A 20,875-nucleotide genomic window follows, 5' to 3' on the forward strand; every position below is an offset into this window, starting at 1 on the left:
AAGGTAGATCTCACATCATCCCTAAAGCTTTTCAACTCACTTATGTCCTGACCCATGTTTGCAAGCATTCCTTCTATCCTGTTTAATTGATCTTGAAATTGTTGGTTCGGATAAGGTTGGGCAGGTTGATTATTTTGGCCATGATATGGTGGTTGGGAGTAGGTGTTTTGTGTGGCTTGGTATGATTTTTGGTTGGAGTTTTGGTATGTGGAATTGTTATGTTGGTTGGGGTTGTAAGGTTTGTGGTTCTGTGGTTGGGTTTGCTGGTTTCCCCACCCAAAGTTTGGGTGGTTTTTCCAGCCTGGGTTGTAAGTGTTGGAATGTGGATCATATGGTTGCCTTTGTTGATTTCCCACATAGTTGGCCTCTTCCCAATCACCTCCTTCAGTGCTTACCTCCTCTTGATCTTGTGTGTGTATTGCAGCCACTTGATTTGTTCCTAATTTCCTGGTGAGCTCTGCTAGTTGCTTGGCAAACACCTTGTTTTGGGCTAGAATTGTATCAACATGGTTCAGCTCCATAACTCCCTTAGTGTTGTGTCTCTCTGAAGCATAGTAGTACTCATTCTCAGCCACTGTCTCAATCACTTCAATGGCTTCTTCCACAGTCTTTTTCCTGTTTAATGAACCTTCTGATGAATGGTCTACAGCCTTCCTTGATTCATAAGAAAGTCCATCATAGAAAATATGCAATTGCACCCAGTCATGGAACATGTCTGGTGGGCATTTCCTTGTCAACTCCTTGAACCTCTCCCATGCCTCGTAGAGAGTTTCACCATCTTGTTGTCGAAAAGTCTGAACCTCAGATCGAAGCCTATTGACCTTTTGTGGGGGTAGAAACGTGCCAGAAACTTGCTTTCCACCTCATCCCAGGTTGTTAGGCTCCCCCTTGGGAATGATTCCAGCCACTTAGCTGCCTTGTCCCTAAGTGAAAATGGGAACAAGAGCAGTTTATAGGCATCTTCCTGGACTCCATTGGACTTCACAGTGTCGCAAATTCTCAGGAATTTTGTGAGATGTTGGTTTGGATCTTCATTAGCACTCCCACCAAATGAACAATGATCCTCCACCAGTGATATTAGTTGTGGTTTGAGTTCAAAATTGTTGGCCTGAATGGGTGGTTTCTGAATGCTGCTACCACAATTCCCAGAGGTTGGGTTTATGTATGAACCAAGAACCCTCCTCTCGGGAATGGCATTGTTTCCATCAGCTCTCTCATGGTTGTGAACTTCTCTATCCATGTTGAGATCTAGAGCTTCCTCAAAATTGTCCTCAGATTCTCCTTCAGATTCTTCTTCTCCCAGTACTCTCTTCCCTCTTGCTTCCCTTCTAAGTTTATGAAGGGTCCTCTCTGGTTCGGTATATGGAGGAGTTGATATCTCTCCTCTCCTACCTGTCATACAAGAACACAACACAGGCAACAAACAAGTGAAATACTCTTGGTTAATGGAAGAGTATGGTTAGAGAAGTTGAGGAATTAATTCAAATAGTTAGTGAGTCAGTGAGTTAGTTGCTTGAATTTAAAGGCATAAAGAAAGAAAGCAAGTAACAGAGTGCAGAAATTAAAATTCAACAAGTAACTTGAACTGAATTAACAAAACAAGAAAAATGCTCAATCTAGTTAACTTCCAATTTGAGAATTGTCAATCGAAAACCAATCCCCGGCAACGGCGCCATAAACTTGATAGCCATAAACTTGATAGCCACGATTTTAGGAAATTGCACGATCGGCAAAAATTCCTTCCGGCAAGTGCACCGGTTATCGTCAAGTAAGAAAACTCACAATAGAGTGAGGTCGAATCCCACAAGGATTGGTTGAGTGAGCAATTCGGATTAGAAGTGTGTTCTAGTTGAGCGGAATCAAGATTTAGATGAGAATTGCGGAATGTAAAATTGGCGGGAAACGTAAATGGCAAGAAATTGAAAGTGCGGAATCTTAAATTGCATGAATTAAAGAGCGAGAAGCTAAATTGCTGAAATTAAAAAGGGATCGGGGTGATTGCATGAATTTAATTGCAGAATGTAAAGAGAATGTGGTAGATCAGAAATGGGGAATTCATTGGGTTTCAGGAGATATTGAGATCTCCGAATCAAAACATGTTTATCCCTTCCTCAACCAATGCATTCATTGAATTTTGCTTGGCAATCTTATATGATTGGATCCCAATCCATTGGCTCACCAATTCTCTCTAAAAATAAACAAATTCCCAATCCCTTGGTTTAAATGTTCATAAGAAGAGATGATGCTCGATCACTAATTATACCACACAATTTCATGAACCACAATTTGGTAGGATTACATGTCACAATATCCATCCAAACCCCAATCCAATTCACTGTGAGAAAGCTTCTCTAGCATGAATCCTCCATTCCTTTCCCAAGGTTTCGAAGGATTCCAATTATGGATAGTTTCTTTCCCAAGACAACTAACCAATGGAATTAGATCGAGAAGCTTTCTAACAAAATTCAAGAGAAAAGATTGAAGAAGAAGATAAAAACTATTATTGATTCATTGAATTACAATAGAGCTCCCTAACCCAATGAAAGGGGGTTTAGTGAGTCATAGCTCTGAATTCAATTACAAAAAGATGAAAACTAGCAAAAATATCAAAAGTTCTCCCCGTGTGTCAACCAACTTAAATTCTATCCTATTTATACACTTTCTAAATTGAGCTTCTGTTGTGTTTCTTGGGCTTTGAGGCCTTTCCCTGATTTCCTTTTGCTTTGGGTTTATGATCCAAAATCCTGATAAGGCTGCTGATCCAATTCTGTAACATTCATTGAGCAAACTTAGTGATAATCAAGTAATGACACATGACTCAACAAATTGAAGTTCCAGACTCATCAATTCTTCAGGCCCAATCCCATAAACCATAATATTCAATTGGGTTTCATACCAGAGTACGTTTAAGTTAATGATTATGCTCAAATGCTAACTTAAACTGCAATATCTTTGGCCCAGAAACCTTTTCAAATAGTGGCGTTTAAGTTGCAGTTTAAGCTTAAACTGCAACTTAAACGCCAGACACTTCCAGGAGGTAAAGTAGTCGAACACGTTTAAGCTTCAGTTTAAGGTTAAATTGAAGCTTAAACGTGGAAATGGAAGAAGGCAACCCTGGAGTGTGAATTGTCGAACACGTTTAAGCTTCAGTTTAAGGTTAAACTGAAGCTTAAAGGTGGAAATGAAGAAAAGCCATCCTGGAGGGTAAAGGTCGAACACGTTTAAGCTCCAGTTTAAGCTTAAACTGGAGCTTAAACGTGGAAATGCAAAACGCAACCCTGGAGGAGAATGGTCGAACACATTTAAGCTCCAGTTTAAGGTTAAACTGGAACTTAAACGTGGAAATGGCTCCCTGGTGCTTTCAATTCTGGCGTTTAACTTCCAGTTTAAGGTTAAACTGGAGGTTAAACGCCACTTTCAGCCTTTCCTCAACTTTCATGATTTTGGCGTTTAAGCTCCAGTTTAAGCTTAAACTGGAGCTTAAACTCCACATGTGATATTCAAGATTCCTTTATTGATTTTGTTGCTTCCTTGCCTAGCCTCTTCTTCCCTGAAATCATCCAAACAACTGCATCAAAGTCTTGCAAAATTTCATGAGAAATCTTTCATTCATAGCCTTCAAGTAATATAACTAAAAACTCATGGAATTTGCATCAAAATCATACTGTTTGGATAGTTCATTGCTTTGTTATTCATTTAACCATTCTTGGTTACTTTAAGCTCAAGAAAATGCATAAAACAACTAAAACTAACAGAAAAATGCTAGTGAAACTAGCCTAAGATGCCTTGGCATCACGTCCCTCCCTCTCACTGAGATCTTTGAAACCTTTCCGGATGAACAACTCTTTGCCATCCAGGAAGTGCCATGGTTTGCAGATATCGCAAACTACAAGGCAGTAAGATTCATACCTAAAGAGTACAGTAGGCTGCAATCAAAGAAATTGATCACAGATGCAAAGTACTATCTTTGGGATGAACCATATCTCTTCAAGAGATGCGCAGACGGAGTAATCCGTAGATGTGTGCCTAAGGAAGAAGCACAGAAGATTCTATGTCACTGCCATGGATCACAGTATGGAGGACATTTTGGAGGTGAGCGAACAGCCACAAGAGTCCTCCAATGTGGCTTCTACTGGCCTACTCTCTATAAAGATTCCCGAGCATTTATACTTAATTGTGACAGTTGTCAAAGATCTGGCAATCTGCCTCACAGTTATGCCATGCCTCAGCAAGGGATCTTGGAGATTGAGTTGTTTGATGTATGGGGTATTGACTTTATGGGACCCTTCCCACCATCATACTCAAACACTTATATTCTGGTGGCAGTGGATTATGTATCCAAATGGGTGGAAGCTATTGCAACACCCACCAATGACACTAAAACAGTGTTAAAATTCCTCCAGAAACACATCTTCAGTAGATTTGGTACCCCTAGAGTATTAATCCGTGATGGGGGCAGTCATTTCTGCAATAAACAGCTTTACTCTGCTTTGGTTCGTTATGGAGTTAGCCACAGGGTAGCTACTCCATATCACCCACAGACTAATGGGCAAGCTGAAGTCTCAAATAGAGAACTCAAAAGAATCCTGGAACAGACTGTAATTAACCGTAGAAAGGATTGGGAAAGGAGCTTGGATGATGCTCTGTGGGCATACAGAACAGCATTCAAGACCCCTATAGGGACCTCTCCATACCAGCTTGTGTATGGAAAGGCATGTCACTTGCCAGTGGAACTGGAACATAAGGCCTACTGGGCAACCAGATTCCTAAACCTTGATGCCAAATTAGCTGGAGAAAAACGATTGCTTCAGTTAAATGAGCTAGAGGAATTTAGACTCAATGCTTTCGAGAATGCAAAAATTTGCAAAGAGAAAGCAAAAAGATGGCATGATAAGAAATTGTCATCCAGAGTCTTTGAGCCGGGGCAGAAAGTTCTGGTATTTAATTCCAGGCTCAAATTATTCCCCGGGAAATTAAAATCCCGGTGGAGAGGTCCATATGTGATCACAAGCGTATCACCATATGGATACGTAGAGCTTCAGGATAATGAATCCAACAAAAAGTTCATTGTTAATGGACAGAGAATTAAACATTATCTTGAAAGTAACTTCGAGCAAGAATGCTCGAAACTGAGACTTGATTAGAGCTCAGTGGTAGTCCAGCTAAAGACAATAAAGAAGCGCTTGCTGGGAGGCAACCCAGCCATTTACAAAGTTTATTTACTAATTAAATAAATTTCCTTTTTTTACAGGTATGTGTCCAAGTATCTTCAAGGTATAATAGCAATTGCTTGAATTCACAGAGTTACAGGGGAATTTGGAAGTTCACTGGCGAAAAAAGGCCAGTAAGAAACATTTTGGGCGTTGAACGCCCAAAAGAAGCACCCACTGGGCGTTCAACGCTAGTAAGGGTAGCCATCTGGGCGTTAAACGCCAGAAAGAAGCACCTTTTGGGCGTTTAACGCCAGATTGATAGCATCCTGGGCGTTCAAAAAAAACGCCCAGTGACAAAGGACTTCCTGGCGTTCAACGCCAGAAAGATGCATCAACTGGGCGTTGAACGCCCAGGAGAAGCAACGTTTGGGCGTTAAACGCCCAAAACATGCAGCGTTTGGGCGTTTAACGCCAGAATGGTGGGGAGGAGGTAAAATTCGTTTTTCTTCACAAATTTTCTAATTTTTATGTTTCAATTCATGATTTCTTGCATAAACATGTTTCAATTCCAAAAATTTTTAAATCCTAATTTCTAAAAACCCTAATTTCTAAAATCCCTTTTTCAAAAATATCAAATGTATCTTAATTCATAAACACAAATCTTTTTCCAATCCAATTCTTTTTCAAATCTTTTTAATTTCTTCTCATATCTTTTTCAACTCATCTTATTTTTTTTTCGAAACTGCCTCTCCTTCTACTCCTCTCCTTTCCTTTCTTTTGCTTGAGGACAAGCAAACCTCTAAGTTTGGTGTGATTTGCCATGATCATTGAGCTAAAACTCATTAAGATCATGGCACCTAAGGGAACAGGAAGAGCAAGGATGTGAACTTAAGGGAGCTGAAGCGTCAGAAATTAATTCTTGAAGGCACCCCACAGACTAGAGGAACATCCACTTCCCAAAATACAGGTTGTTAAGTTCTAATTCTAGCTTTAACTCTGTGATAGTATTATTATAGGATTCTACCTTAGAAGTTATATAGGAGTAGTAGTAATTAGCATATCTATTTTGGCTTTATTTCCAATTAAGTTATAACTTATTTTTCTCATCATCATCAAACATGAATAAAATAGTAGATTTATAGAATAAAGAGGCAATTTAATTTTTTTCGAGTTCTTAATAAGGAAAATTCTAATTATTTATATGTGGTGGCATTACTTTTTGTCTTCTGAATGAATGCTTGAACAGTGCATAATTTTGATATTGAATTTTATGAATGTTAAAATTGTTGGCTCTTGAAAGAATGATGAACAAGAGAAATGTTATTGATGATCTGAAAAATCATGAAATTGATTCTTGAAGCAAGAAAAAGCAGTGAAAAAAAAATTTCTTGCGGAAAAAAAAAGAGAGAGAAAGAAAAAAAAAGCAAGCAGAAAAAGCCAATAGCCCTTAAAACCAAAAGGCAAGAGTAAAAAGGATCCAAGGCTTTGAGAATTAATGGATAGGAGGGCCCAAGGAAATAAATCCAGGTCTAAGCGGCTAAATCAAGCTGTCCCTAACCATGTGCTTGTGTCATGCAGGTCCAAGTGAAAAGCTTGAGACTGAGTGGTTAAAGTCGTGATCCAAAGCAAAAAGAGTGTGCTTAAGAGCTCTGGACACCTCTAATTGGGGACTCTAGCAAAGCTGAGTCACAATCTGAAAAGGTTCACCCAATTATGTGTCTGTGGCATTTATGTATCCGGTGGTAATACTGGAAAACAAAGTGCTTAGGGCCACGGCCAAGAATCATGAAGTAACTGTGTTCAAGAATCAACATACTAAACTAGGAGAATCAATAATACTATCTAAATTCTGAGTTCCTAGGGATGCCAATCATTCTGAATTTCAAAGGATAAAGTGAGATGCCAAAACTGTTCAGAAGCAAAAAGCTACTAGTCCCGCTCATCTAATTAGAATCTGAGCTTCACTTAAAACTCTGAGATATTATTGCTTCTTAATTTCTTTTCATCCTATTTTATTTCTCTAGTTGCTTGAGGACAAGCAACAGTTTAAGTTTGGTGTTGTGATGAGCGGATATTTTATACGCTTTTTGGGGGTAATTTCATGTAGATTTTAGCATGTTTTAATTGGTTTTTAGTTAAATGTTATTAGTTTCTAGGCAAAAATCATATTTCTGGACTTTACTATGAGTTTGTGTGTTTTTCTGTGATTTCAGGTATTTTTTGGCTGAAATTGAGGGAGCTGAGCAAAAATCTGACTTAGGCTGAAAAAGGACTGCTGATGCTGTTGGATCTTGACCTCCCTGCACTCGAAATGGATTTTTTGGAGCTATAGGAGTCCAATTGGCACGCTCTCAACGGCGTTGGAAAGTAGACATCCAGGGCTTTCCCGCAATATTTAATAGTCCATACTTTGCGCGAGGATAGACGACGTAACTTGGCGTTGAACGCCAAGTACATGCTGCTGTCTGGAGTTAAACGCCAGAAACACGTCATGATCCGGAGTTGAACGCCCAAAACACGTCATAACTTGGAGTTCAACTCTAAGAAAAGCCTCTACTCGTGGATAGCTTTAGTCTCAGCCCCAGCACACACCAAGTGGGCCCCAGAAGTGGATTTCTGCACCAATTATCTTAGTTTACTCATATTCTGCAAACCTAGGTTACTAGTTTACTATTTAAACAACTTTTAGAGAATTATTTTGTACCTCATGACATTTTCAGATCTGAATTACATACTTTTTGACGGCATGAGTCTCTAAACTCCATTGTTGGGGGTGAGGAGCTCTGCAGCGTCTCGATGAATTAATACAATTCCGTTATTTTCCATTCAAACACGCTTGTTCTTATCTAAGATGTTCATTCGCGCGTAATTATGGAGAAGGTGATGATCCGTGACACTCATCACCTTCCCCAACCAGGAACGTGTGCCTGACAATCACCTCCGTTCTACATTAGACTGAATGAGTATCTCTTAGATTCATTACGCAGAATCTTCGTGGTATAAGCCGGATTGATGGCGGCATTCATGAGAATCCGGAAGGTCTAAACCTTGTCTGTGGCATTCTGAGTAGGATTCTGGGATTGAATGACTGTGACGAGCTTCAAACTCCTGAAGGCTGGGCGTTAGTGACAGACGCAAAAGAATCAATGGATTCTATTCCAACCCGATTGAGAACCGACAGATGATTAGCCGTGCTGTGACAGAGCATAGGAACGTTTTCACTGAGAGGATGGGAGGTAGCCATTGACAACGGTGATACCCTACATAGAGCTTACCATGGAAGGGACTTTTCGTGTGTTGAAGGATTTTAAGGAAGAGTTGAAGTTCGAAGGACAAAGCACCTCCAAAACTCCAACATATTTCTCATTACTGCACAACAAGTAACGCTGTTATTCTCTTTTATTTTTCTAATCAAATCTAGTAATTTCACTTATAATCCTATTGGCCTCCTGACTAAGATTAATAAAATAAATATAGCTTGCTTCAAACCAATAATCTCCGTGGGATCGACTCTTACTCACGTAAGGTATTACTTGGACGACCCAGTGCACTTGCTGGTTAGTTGTGCGGATTACAAATTCGTGCACCAAATATCATTATACATTGCTTTGAAATGAGTTTGTGCTGGATTTCAGGTGGAGAAGACATCAAAAATGGGAAAGAAAACAACAAAACAAGTGGGGCGTGTGAAGCAGGCGTGCCACTTGGAACAGACGCCACAAAGATGTATTGGCGTGGCACACCAGAAGCTGGGTGTGGCACGCTGGTACAACATTCCAGAGAGCAAAAATGAAGACCACCAAAGGGGCGTGGCACGCCAGAAGCAGGGCGTGGCACGCCAATTCGTTACTAAAAGAGCCATCACTATGGCATGCCACTTTGTGTCGAAGGCGTGGCACACCAGCCCCAGAGTTCACTTGGGTGTGCTACTTGAGGACCAAGGCGTGGCACGCCAAGCCTATAAGACCCACAATTGAATGGGTGTGCCACTTAAGCAACAAGGTGTGGTACGCCAGTGAACAAGGAGACAATGCAAAAGCTTAGCGTGCCACTTGGTATCGAAGGCGTGGCACGCCAGCTCAAGAAGTCCCACTAAGGCGTGCCACTTGAGTGATGAGGCGTGGCATGCTAGCACCTAAGGAGGCCAAATAAAGCTGGGCGTGCCACTTTCTATCGAAAGCGTGGCATGCCAGCTCAATCATCTCACTTTGGCGTTGATGCCAGGGCATCTTGGCCAGTTTTACTAACCTTTTCTTTACTGTTTTAGGGTAGTTTCATGCATTTTCTTAGTAAATAAGCAAGTTTTGGATGAAAATACACTTACACCTTGATTCAAGCAAACATTGTGAACTTTACATGATTTCATGAGAATTAGGCAGGAATTGAATTATATAATTGATGATGCATAATCTCATGACTTGGAACAGAGCTTTGATTCACTTTAATTGATTGATTTCAGGACAAAGGAAGCAAGAAGGAGCCATGTTAGTTGTCACGTTAAGCTAATTAACGTAACCACTAATGTGGAATGAGGACAAGCTTGTAGCATTAATGGAAAAAGTGATCGCCAATAATGCCTTAGATGCCATCATAGCCCACGTTATTTGCCATGTTAAGTACAATAACGTGGTAGCTAACGTGGAGGAAAAGAGAAGCTCCAATGTTAGTGGTAAAAGTGAATGCCACTAACGTTCCACAAAGGCACATTTAGCCACGTTAAGAGCCACGGTAATTTAATTAACGTGAACTCTAACGTGGGGGGGGGGGAGGAAGCAATCGCCAATGTTAGTGACACTCACCTTTGTCATTAACATTGGACTAAGCCAAGAGTGCCCACGTTAGTGGTCACGTTAAGACCACTAATGTGAAGAGTAACATGGAGCTAAGCATGATGGGCCAACATTAGTGACACTCACCTTTGTCACTAACGTTGGAGATGGCAATCACCACCACGTGAGAAGTCATGTTAATCCAGTTAACGTGAACTCTAACGTGGGAAGGAGGGGCATTTAGAGCGTTAGTGACAAAGGTAAGTGTCACTAACACTCTCGAAGCTTAGGCATGCCCACGTTAAGGCTCACGTTAGTTACACTAACGTGAACTCTAACGTGGGGAGAAGACCCAAGAGCCAACGTTATTGAAAATGGTGAACGCCAATAACGTTTATGAAGGACCAAGATGGCAACGTGATGAGCGGATAATTTATACGCTTTTTGGCATTGTTTTTAGGTAGTTTTTAGTAAGTTCAAGCTACTTTTAGGGATGTTTTCCTTAGTTTTTATGTTAAATTCACATTTCTGGACTTTACTATGAGTTTGTGTGTTTTTCTGTGATTTCAGGTAAATTCTGACTGAAATTGAGGGACTTGAGCAAAACTCTGAAAAAGGCTGACAAAAGGACTGCTGATGCTGTTGGAATCTGACCTCCCTGCACTCAAAATGGATTTTCTGGAGCTACAGAACTCCAAATGGCGCGCTCTCAACGGCGTTGGAAAGTAGACATCCAGAGCTTTCCAGCAATATATAATAGTCCATACTTTATTCGAAGAATGACGACGTAACTTGGCGTTGAACGCCAAGTACATGCTGCTATCCGAAGTTAAACGCCAGAAAAACGTCATGATCCGGAGTTGAACGCCCAAAACACATCATAACTCGAAATTCAACTCCAAGAGAAGCCTCAGCTCGTGGATTGATCAAGCTCAGCCCAAACATACACCAAGTGGGCCCCGGAAGTGGATTTATGCATCAATTACTTACTCATGTAAACCCTAGGAGCTAGTTTATTATAAATAGAACATTTAACTATCATATTATCATCCTGGATCCTGGATTGTATTTTGATCTAGTGATCACGTTTTGGGGGCTGGCCTCTCGGCCATGCCTGAACCTCTTTCACTTATGTATTTTCAACAGTGGAGTTTCTGCACACCATAGATTAAGGGTGTGGAGCTCTGCTGTACCTCAAGTTTCAATGCAATTACTATTTATAATCTTATAAACTTCATTTATTCTTATTCCAAGATATTCATTCGTACCCAAGAACATGATGAATGTGATGAGTTGGATAACCCTCATCATCATTCTCACTCATGAACGCGCGTGATTGACAACCACTTCCGTTCTACATGCAACAGAGCTTGAATGTGTATCTCTTAGATTCCCCAACAGAATCTTCGTGGTATAAGTTAGATAGATGGCGGCATTCATGAGGATCCGGAAAGTCTAAACCTTGTCTATGGTATTCCGAGTAGGATTCTAGGATTGAATGACTGTGACGAGCTTCAAACCTGTAACCTGCTGGGCGTTAGTGACAGACGCAAAAGAGGGATTCTATTCCAGTAGGGGAGGGAACCGACCGGTGATTGGCCGTACTGTGACAGAGTGCGTGAGCATTAGCTTTCACTGCGAGGATGGGATGTAGCCATCAGCCATGGGTGATGCCTCCAGACTGGTTAGCTGTGCGAGTGACAGCCGCATAGGATATTTCCCCGAGAGGATTGAAAGTAGCCACAGCTGATGATGAACCCCTAAACAAAGCTTGCCATGGAAAGGAGTAAGAAGGATTGGAAGAGAGAATAGTGAAGCAGAGTTTCAAAGAGGAGCACAGCATCTCCATACGCTTATCTGAAATTCCCACTCTTGATTTACATAAGTATTTCTATCCTTTTTATTTTCTTTTTATTATTAATATTCGAAAATCTATAAACCAATTTAATCTGCCTAACTGATATTTACAAGGTGACCATAGCTTGCTTCATACCAACAATCTCTGTGGATTCGACCCTTACTCACGTAAGGTATTACTTGGACGACCCAGTACACTTGCTGGTTAGTTGAACGAGACTGTGAAGTTGATTTTACCCCATGGTATTGTGCACCAAGTTTTTGGAGCCATTACCAGGGATTGTTTCGAGTTGGAAAAGAATGAATCACAATTTCGTCCACCAAGTTTTTGGCGCCGTTGCCGGGGATTGTTCGAGTATGGACAACTGACGGTTCATCTTGTTGCTCAGATTAGGTAATTTTTATTTTATAAAAAAAAAATTTCGAAAATATTTTCAAAATCTTCTCCCTATTTTCGAAAATTATTAAAAAAAAAAATTTTTTTTAATATGCATTCTAGAGCTTCATGAAGCATGTTGAAGCCTGGCTGGCTGTAAAAGCCATGTCTAAATTCTTTTGGACCGAGGTTTCACTCATCCTTATAGAAGAGCTTCTTTGTCTTTCTTAGCAAATTGGCTACTGTATAGAATGTTTCAGTTAAAGCTTGGCTGGCCATTGGCCATGTCTAGTGTTTTGGACTGGAGCTTTCATTGAAAGCTTGGCTGGCTATTAAGCCATGTCTAATTCCTGGACCGGAGCTTTAGACTAACATTGCATGATTCTTGGAATTCATATTAAAAATTTTGAATTTCTTATTTTCTTTTTCTTATATGTTTTTCGAAAAAAATCAAATAAAATACAAAAAAAAATTAAAAAATCATAAAAATCAAAAATATTTTGTGTTTCTTGTTTGAGTCTTGTGTCAAGTCATAAGTTTGGTGTCAATTGCATGTTCATCTTTTTCTTGCATAAAATTTTCGAAAAATTCATGCATTCATAGCATCCATCATGATCTTCAAGTTGTTCTTGATGAACTTTCTTGTTTGATCTTCATATTTTCTTGTTTTGTGTTGTATGTTGTTTTTCATATGCATTCTTGCATTCATAGAGTCTAAACATGAAAAATTTCTAAGTTTGGTGTCTTGCATGTTTTCTTTTCTTGAAAATTTTTCAAAAATATGTTCTTGATGTTCATCATGATCTTCAAAGTGTTCTTGGTGTTCATCTTAACATTCATAGTGTTCTTGCATGCATCATGTGTTTTGATCCAAAATTTTCATGCATTGAGTATTTTTAGTGTTTTTCTCTCTCATCAAAAAAAAAAAAATTTTCAAAAATAAAAAAATATCTTATCTTTTTAAATCTTATCTTTTTAAAACCTTTTTCAAAAATCATATCTTTTCCATTTTTTCATCATTTTTGAAAATTTCAAAAATCTTTTTCAAAATATTTTCAAAATCTTTTTCTTATCTTTACATCATATTTTCGAAAATTGCATCAAAAATTAATGTTTTGATTCAAAAATTTCAAGTTTGTTACTTTCTTGTTAAGAAAGATTCAAATTTTAAGTTCTAGAATCATATCTTGTGGTTTCTTGTGAGTCAAGTCATTAATTGTGATTTTAAAATTCAAAACTTTTTCAAAACTAATTTCAATCTTATCTTTTCAAAACCATATCTTTTTAAATCATATCTTTTATATCATATTTTTTTTTAAAAAAAATTTATCTTTTTCAAAAAAAGATTTTAAAATATCTCTTCTAACTTCTTATCCTCTTATCTTTTCAAATTTGATTTTAATATCTTTTTCAACTAACTAATTAATTTTTTGTTTGTTTCTTATCTTTTTCAAAACCACCTAACTACTTTTTCCTCTCTAATTTTCGAAAATACCTCCCTCTTTTTCAAAAATTCTTTTTAATTCATTAATTGTTTCAAATTTTAGTTTTAATTTTCGAAAATTACTAACCCCTTTTTCAAAATTATTTTCGAAAATTCTCCTTCTCTTTTCTTATTTTATTTAATTAATTATTTACTAACACTTCTCTTCACTTCTCTTCATTTAAAAATCCGAACCATTCTCCTTTCCTTATCCCCTTTCTTTCTTCTACTAACAACAAGGAACCTCTTTACTGTGACATAAAGGATTCCTCTTTCTTTTCTTGTTCTCTTCTTCCCCATATGAGCAGGAACAAGGAAAAAGGCTTTCAAAAAAAAAAAAAGAGAAAAAGGAAAGACAAAAAGCTTCCACCTCCAAGTCATGGGAGATGGAAAGACTAATATAAGCCGTCATAGCTCAGTGGTAGAACACGTGGCTGCAAATCAAGAGATCCCTGAGATACCTCAGGGGATAAATTATCCTCCACACAACTATTGGGAGCAAATAATGTTAAAAACACCAAAATCACTAGGAGTCATTCAACAGAAGCAAGGAAGAGACATAGAGGAGCTCAAAGAGCACCATTGGACCTTCAAGAAGGCGCCACCCTCATTCAGGTGGACTCATTCCTTGTTCTAAAAAATTTTTTTTTTTATTTTTCGTTTTTTTTTATATGTTTATCTATTACATGATCATTAGTAGGTAGCAACCATGCCTTAAAGCTATGAATAAATTCCATTAATCCTTCACCTCTCTTAAATGAAAAATGTTTTAATTCAAAAGAACAAGAAGTACATGAATTTCGAATTTATCCTTGAATTTAGTTTAATTATATTGATGTGGTGACAATACTTTTTGTTTTCTGAATGAATGCTTGAACAGTGCATATGTCTTTTGATCTTGTTGTTTATGAATGTTAAAATTGTTGGCTCTTGAAAGAATGATGAACAAGGAGAAATGTTATTGAGGATCTGAAAAATCATGAAATTGATTCTTGAAGCAAGAAAAAGCAGTGAAAAAAAAAAGGGATCTAAAAAGAGTATATAGAAAAAGAAGGAGCAGTAGAAAAAGCCAATAGCCCTTAAAACCAAAAGGCAAGGGTAAAAAGGATCCAAGGCTTTGAGCATCAATGGATAGGAGGGCCCAAGGAAATAAAATCCAGGCCTAAGCGGCTAAATCAAGCTGTCCCTAACCATGTGCTTGTGTCATGAAGGTCCAAGTAAAAAGCTTGAGACTGAGTGGTTAAAGTCGTGATCCAAGGCAAAAGAGTGTGCTTAAGAGCTCTGGACACCACTAATTGGGGACTTTAGCAAAGCTAAGTCACAATCTGAAAAGGTTCACCCAGTTATGTGTCTGTGGCATTTGTGTATCCGGTGGTAATACTGGAAAACAAAGTGCTTAGGGCCACAGCCAAGACTCATAAGTAGCTGTGTTCAAGAATCAACATGCTTAACTAGGAGAATCAATAACACTATCTGAAATTCTAAGTTCCTAGAGAAGCCAATCATTCAAAACTTCAAAGGAAAAAGTGAGATGCCAAAACTGTTCAGAAGCAAAAAGCTACAAGTCCCGCTCATTTAATTATAATTAATATTCATTGATATTTCTGAATTTATAGTATATTCTCTTCTTTTTATCCTATTTGATTTTCAGTTGCTTGGGGACAAGCAACAATTTAAGTTTGGTGTTGTGATGAGCGGATAATTTATACGCTTTTTGGCATTGTTTTTAGGTAGTTTTTAGTAAGTTCAAGCTACTTTTAGGGATGTTTTCCTTAGTTTTTATGTTAAATTCACATTTCTGGACTTTACTATGAGTTTGTGTGTTTTTCTGTGATTTCAGGTAAATTCTGACTGAAATTGAGGGACTTGAGCAAAACTCTGAAAAAGGCTGACAAAAGGACTGCTGATGCTGTTGGAATCTGACCTCCCTGCACTCAAAATGGATTTTCTGGAGCTACAGAACTCCAAATGGCGCGCTCTCAACGGCGTTGGAATGTAGACATCCAGAGCTTTCCAGCAATATATAATAGTCCATACTTTATTCGAAGAATGACGACGTAACTTGGCGTTGAACGCCAAGTACATGCTGCTATCCGAAGTTAAACGCCAGAAAACGTCATGATCCGGAGTTGAACGCCCAAAACACATCATAACTCGAAATTCAACTCCAAGAGAAGCCTCAGCTCGTGGATTGATCAAGCTCAGCCCAAACATACACCAAGTGGGCCCCGGAAGTGGATTTATGCATCAATTACTTACTCATGTAAACCCTAGGAGCTAGTTTATTATAAATAGAACATTTAACTATCATATTATCATCCTGGATCCTGGATTGTATTTTGATCTAGTGATCACGTTTTGGGGGCTGGCCTCTCGGCCATGCCTGAACCTCTTTCACTTATGTATTTTCAACAGTGGAGTTTCTGCACACCATAGATTAAGGGTGTGGAGCTCTGCTGTACCTCAAGTTTCAATGCAATTACTATTTATAATCTTATAAACTTCATTTATTCTTATTCCAAGATATTCATTCGTACCCAAGAACATGATGAATGTGATGAGTTGGATAACCCTCATCATCATTCTCACTCATGAACGCGCGTGATTGACAACCACTTCCGTTCTACATGCAACAGAGCTTGAATGTGTATGTCTTAGATTCCCCAACAGAATCTTCGTGGTATAAGTTAGATAGATGGCGGCATTCATGAGGATCCGGAAAGTCTAAACCTTGTCTATGGTATTCCGAGTAGGATTCTAGGATTGAATGACTGTGACGAGCTTCAAACCTGTAACCTGCTGGGCGTTAGTGACAGACGCAAAAGAGGGATTCTATTCCAGTAGGGGAGGGAACCGACCGGTGATTGGCCGTACTGTGACAGAGTGCGTGAGCATTAGCTTTCACTGCGAGGATGGGATGTAGCCATCAGCCATGGGTGATGCCTCCAGACTGGTTAGCTGTGCGAGTGACAGCCGCATAGGATATTTCCCCGAGAGGATTGAAAGTAGCCACAGCTGATGATGAACCCCTAAACAAAGCTTGCCATGGAAAGGAGTAAGAAGGATTGGAAGAGAGAATAGTGAAGCAGAGTTTCAAAGAGGAGCACAGCATCTCCATACGCTTATCTGAAATTCCCACTCTTGATTTACATAAGTATTTCTATCCTTTTTATTTTCTTTTTATTATTAATATTCGAAAATCTATAAACCAATTTAATCTGCCTAACTGATATTTACAAGGTGACCATAGCTTGCTTCATACCAACAATCTCTGTGGATTCGACCCTTACTCACGTAAGGTATTACTTGGACGACCCAGTACACTTGCTGGTTAGTTGAACGAGACTGTGAAGTTGATTTTACCCCATGGTATTGTGCACCAAGTTTTTGGAGCCATTACCAGGGATTGTTTCGAGTTGGAAAAGAATGAATCACAATTTCGTCCACCACAACGTTAGTGGTCACGTTAGTGCCACTAACATTGAAGTTAACGTGGATCACTAGTGGGTTGGAACATTAGTGGAAAAGGTGATCGTCACTAACGTTCTCGAACCTACATTCTCACTTAACGTTAACACCACTAACGTCCTAACTAACGTCCATGCCTAACTCACACTTTTCTGTAAGCAAAGCTGAGCCCACTGAAGATTGTAACTGCTTTAACTCAAGATCAAAGGCCCATATCCAAGACTTGAAGAACTAACTAGAAGATCCAGAAGAGTAGTATATATAGGAGTAGTTTTGAACTAGAAAGGAGCTGGGCAATTGGGAAAACTACACCTTGTATATTTACTTTTCTGCACTTTTCTAGTTACTGGGGAATGTACTCTTTTCTACCATTTTCCATTTCCAGAGCTATGAACGACTAAACCCCCTTTCATTGGGTTAGGGAGCTCTGTTGTAATTTGATGGATCAATTATAGTTTACATTCTTCTTCCTCTTTCTTTTCTCTTGATTTACTAGAAAGCTTTCGATCTTAATTCAATTGGTTGGTTGTCTTGGAAGAGAAACTCTCCATAATTGGATCTCCTTTGAGCCTAGGAAAAGGGATAAGGAGATCATGCTAGAAATGCTTTCTCATGTTGGACCAAATTGGGGTTTGGACGGATATAGTGACATGTAATCCTCCCAACACTTTAATTTGGAAATACATGTGGTATAATCAGTGACCATACTTCATCTCTTCCCATGAGCAATTAAATCAAGGAATTGGGCAATTGTTCAAGCTTAGAGAGATTGGGTTGCTAAGGAATTGGGATCCAATTACCTAAGATTGCCAAGGAGATCATTGAATGCATTGATTGAGGAAGAGATGAGAATAAATTGGGATCCAATCCCCCATTTCTAATCTTACCCATTCTCTTTAATTTCTGCCATTTATCTTCATGCTCATTTTCCGAATCCCCATTTAAGATTCTGCCATTTACTTTCTGCACTTTACTTTCCCGCTATTTAATTTTCTGCAATTCTCAACTTAATTTCTGTTAGCTCAACTAGCACATCTTTCCAACTAAAGTTGCTTGACCAATCAATCCCTGTGGGATTTGACCTTACTCTATTGTGAGTTTTTACTTGACGACAATTTGGTATACTTGCCGAAGGGAAATTTGTTGAGAGACAAGTTTCTGTGCATCAAGTTTATGGCGCCGATGCCGGGGATTGATTTTGTATCGACAATGATTGTTTATTTTGATTGTTTGTTGAGAGACAAGTTTCTGTGCATCAAGTTTCTGTTTATTTTGTATGGAAGTTCACTAGATTGAGCATTTTCTTTTGATTGTTTATTTTACCTGATTAATTACCTTTAGTTTCAGTTATTTTCTTCCTCATCCCCTCTTCCCTCTTTGTTTTCTTTTTCTTTGTTATTATTTACAATTCTGCTCACTAACCCACTAACTGTTTGATAAATTGCACCACTCATACTAACAGCCACTCTAACGAGAATAATCTCTTCATTTTATTTCTTGCTGTGTGCTCTGTTAGTTGTATGACAGGGAGAAGAAGCGGAGCTTCAACTTCCATTGATTCGGAACCTGAGAGGACCTTCCTTAGATTAAGGAGAGAAGCAAGAGGGAAAAGAGTTGTTGGTGCTGAGGAAGAAGAAGAATACTTTGAAACAAACATGGAGGAGAACATGGATAACAACCATGAAGGAGAAGCTCACAACCATGCCAGAGAGGGCCCTGTGAATCATGCTGGGCAAGAGAGAAGAGTTCTAGGTTCTTACATCAATCCAAACCCAGGAAATTGTGGAAGTAGTATCCAGAAGCCAACCATACATGCCAATAACTTTGAATTGAAACCCCAGCTCATCACCCTTGTTCAGAACAATTGTTCATTCGGAGGGAGTGCCCAAGAAGACCCCAATCAACATCTAACCACCTTCCTAAGAATATGTGACACTGTGAAGTCTAATGGTGTTCATCCGGATGTCTATAGATTGCTTTTGTTCCCTTTTTAACTCAGGGACAAAGCATCTAAGTGGCTGGAATCTTTCTCGAATGAGAGTTTAACAAATTGGGAAAATATGGTAAACAAATTTTTGGCAAGATTCTACCCGCTTAAAGAATTGATAGGCTGAGAGCGGAAGTACAAACCTTCAGGCAACAAGATGGTGAAACTCTCTATGAGGCTTGAGAGAGGTTTAAGGACTTAACAAGAAGGTGCCCACCAGACATGTTCAACGAATGTGTTCAACTACATATCTTCTATGAAGGTCTTTCCTACGAGTCAAAGAAGGCCGTGGACCATTCGTTAGGGGGCTCTCTAAACAAGAAAAAGACCATTGAAGAGGCCATAGATGTCATTGAGACTGTAGTTGAGAATGACTACTTCTATGCTTTTGAAAGGAGTAACACTCGAGGAGTGATGGAGCTGAACCATATAGATGATCACCAAGCAATTAGCTGACCTTACCAAGAAGGTGGAAGAAAACCAAGTTGCAGTAGCCATCATTTCAGCACTAGCTCAAGAAGGAGTGAAGCAGGAGAAGAAGGTGACTGGGAACAAGCCAATTATGTTGGGAACTCACCCAGGCAGACCCATGATCCATACTCCAAAACTTACAATTCTGGTTGGAGAAACCACCCTAATTTTGGCTGGGGAAACCATCAAGACCAATGTCAAGACCAGAGACGCCACAACCACAATTCCAACAACAATGCAACTTACCAACACCCCTCACAGAGATCATATCAACACCCACCTAATCACCCTTCTCAACCTCCTAACCTCAACCCACCATCACCAACCGAAGATAGACTCTCTAGAATTGAGACTTTACATGAAGACATATGTAAGGAAGTCCAAGATAATAGAGTGTTTAAGGATGAAGTACGAGCCAATATCAAAAACCAGGGAGACACCATCAAAAGGCTGGAGTCCCAAGTGGGGTATCTATCTCAACAATTTCCCAAACCTACTGATGTTTTCCAAGTGACACAGAGAAGAATCCAAGAGGAGAAGCAAAGAAAGTAAGATGGAAGGAATGCAAAATGATCACTCTAAGTGATGAGAGGAGTGTGGAAGAAGCATACACACAAACAGAACACTTCCAGAACAATCCAAAGGAAAAGCAGGAAGAGAGAAATCAAGAGGAGCTAAAGAAAGAAGAGACTCTGAACCCATATGAACCTTTTCCCCAAAGGCTCAAGGGTGGTGTAGCAAGGAGAGTATATTCAAGGTTCCTCGACCTGTTTGCATCCCTTCATGTGAACATACCGTTCATTAAGGCTCTGCAGTAGATGCCTTCATACATCAAGTACATAAAGGAGCTGCTAACCAAAAAGAGTTCACTGAAGGGTGGGCAAACAATAGTGATGAATAAGGAGTGCAGTGCTCTCATTCAGACAGAGCCACCTACAAAAAAGAAGGACCCAGGGAGTTTTCACATCCCCTGTGCTATAGGAGAAGCAATGATTGATAAGGGACTCTGTGACCTGGGAGCAAGCATCAACTTAATGCCTCTATCCCTCATGAAAAAAGATCCAAATCAATGAGCTAACACCCACGGACGTAATCATCAAACTGGCCGACAAAACTCAAAAACAGGCAATAGGAGTGGTTGAAAACGTGTTAGTGAAGGTTGAGAACTACTTCTTCCCCACAGACTTTGTTATCTTGGAGATGAAAGAGAATCACATCCATCTCATCATCCTTGGGAGACCATTCTTAGCCACAGCCAGGGCACTTATAGATATGGAGCGAGGAGAACTAATATTAAAGATACATGATGAA

At 39.2% G+C, this 20,875-nt stretch overlaps 1 non-coding gene across 1 annotated transcript; it reads left to right on the forward strand.

Moving 5' to 3' along the window:
- The first annotated feature begins 711 nt into the window (after nt 1-711).
- On the forward strand, nt 712-815 carry LOC130983953 (small nucleolar RNA R71). The gene has a single exon (XR_009087919.1). It is a non-coding gene; the product is annotated as a small nucleolar RNA R71 (small nucleolar RNA).
- The last annotated feature ends 20,060 nt before the right edge of the window (nt 816-20,875 follow it).

Source organism: Arachis stenosperma, chromosome 5 (genome assembly GCF_014773155.1).
Source record: "Arachis stenosperma cultivar V10309 chromosome 5, arast.V10309.gnm1.PFL2, whole genome shotgun sequence".
NCBI classification, from domain to species: Eukaryota; Viridiplantae; Streptophyta; class Magnoliopsida; order Fabales; family Fabaceae; genus Arachis; species Arachis stenosperma.